Here is a 1,948-nt window from a genome sequence, read left to right as displayed (position 1 = left end):
CATAAGAATTGTACTTGTAAATTTGATTCTTACTTGAAATGTGGCAAAGTTGTAACAAATTTATGTATGTTTATAGACTTACATGTACAAATTTAGACTCTTACACATACAATGATTCTGACAGTTCTCTTACCCCATAGCACGGAGTTGTCGCTGTGTTTTGGGATTCAGAAAATGATCTGTTTCACCACCAGAGGGGGATATTCCCCTGCCTGGCCTTTCATCATAACTAAACATTCAGTTTTATGAATAAAACACAGACATATGTTCATAAATGTGTTGAATGACTGTCACTCTGTGATTATAAAGGCTTTGCAGCGATACTTATGGTAGCTTTTAGCCAAATGGCCCTGATTTTATCACTCAGATTAAAAATAGCGATTTTTTTCCCCCCAGGTAGGTCAGAGCTTTGTTGGCCAAGCCGAATTGTTAAATATCTTTCCAAATGTATCAAGTTTTGTGTAGCTAGCCCCTTCCTCTCTCAAGTTATGGCTAAAATGGTCTGTTTTCAAGTAGAGTTCTCTGCACTGATTGCTCATAAACAGACATCCAGTGACTGCAGAGAACTCTACTTGAAAACAGACCATTTTAGTCATAACTTGAGACAGGAAAGGGCTAGCAGCAAGAAACTTGAAAGCCATACATTTAGAAAGATGCTTAACAATTCGGCTTGGCCAACAAAGCTCTGACCTACCCAGAAAAAAAAATCGCATTTTTAATCTGAGTGATAAAATCATGGCTATTTGGTCAAATCACTTTGGCAATCATTTGGCAATCACTGGATGAAAGTTATCTTCAGTGATGAGTTAATAATCTGCATTGGACAAGGTGATGATAAAACAGTGAAGGCATTCCTTGGAGAAAGACACTTTCAGTCGATGTCATGGCCTGCAAATAGTCCAGATCTCAACCCAATTGAAAACCTGTGGTGGAAATTGAAAAAAAAAAAAAAAGTCCACAAGAAGGCTCCGACCTGCAAAGCTGATCTGGCAACTGCTATCAAAGAGAGTTGGCACCAAACTGATGAAGAATACTGTTTGTCACTCATCAAGTCCATGCCTCAGAGACTGCAAGCCATTATAAAAGCAAAAGGTGGTGCAACTAAATACTAGTGATGTATTTTGAATGGTCGTTTGTTCGTCTGTTTTTCATGATTCCGTACTTTTTTCCTCAGAATTGAGTGATTCCACATTTTTTGTCCCTGTGCTTAGTCAATAAAAGTAACAATCTCTGACTTCCACAACGTTTTCTCTTCATTTCTTTGAGTGTTCCTGAAAGCCAACAAGTTGCTCTTCGGAATGACCTTATTATTGTGTCATGTTTTTGATGTGAGTTTTGTTTTACAGAATGAAATGTCTGAATGAGTGCTCATCCAAGACTGGTGATTCCATAATTTTTGCCAGGGGTTGTACAACAAAAGCCTCAAAACATGAAAAATAAAATCTCTTTTAGAGGGTTGAATTTCATAAGCCCATGAATAAAACCTATAAAACAATAAAACACTGAGATTATTTGCTTAGTACTTGTCAGTATTTGTAAGAGGATGTGTTTAAACAGTTTCTATGCTGAAAGTAGAGCTTCATTGATTACTGTTGTTAGCATGGTGTTAGTGTAAGCATGATGATAATAGGAAAGGAAAAACAGCCTCATGTTTCCTGTTCAGTCGAAGTTTATTTAGAACGGCTTGAAAAGAACAAAAACATAATTGGTTAACAGTGAGTTTAAAAAGCTTTCTCTGACTGTATTTTGTTTTGTTTACTAAGGCCTTGTTGGCTACATTTTTAAAGCTTTGTCAGAACTACACGGACATTGATTTTAATTAGAATCACCATAAATCAAAGTTAAACTGTGTTTAACTAAGTTAATCTACTTTTAACTACTACCAAACTACTTCCTTCAGATTTCAGTGACCAATATGTGTAGAAAAATGTTTGCTGTCTGATTAATG

The sequence above is a fragment of the Austrofundulus limnaeus genome, unplaced genomic scaffold (genome assembly GCF_001266775.1).
Source record: "Austrofundulus limnaeus strain Quisiro unplaced genomic scaffold, Austrofundulus_limnaeus-1.0 Scaffold20, whole genome shotgun sequence".
In the NCBI taxonomy this organism is placed as follows: domain Eukaryota; kingdom Metazoa; phylum Chordata; class Actinopteri; order Cyprinodontiformes; family Rivulidae; genus Austrofundulus; species Austrofundulus limnaeus.
The sequence above is the reverse complement of the archived record's forward strand: the minus strand, read 5'-3'. Positions refer to the sequence as shown.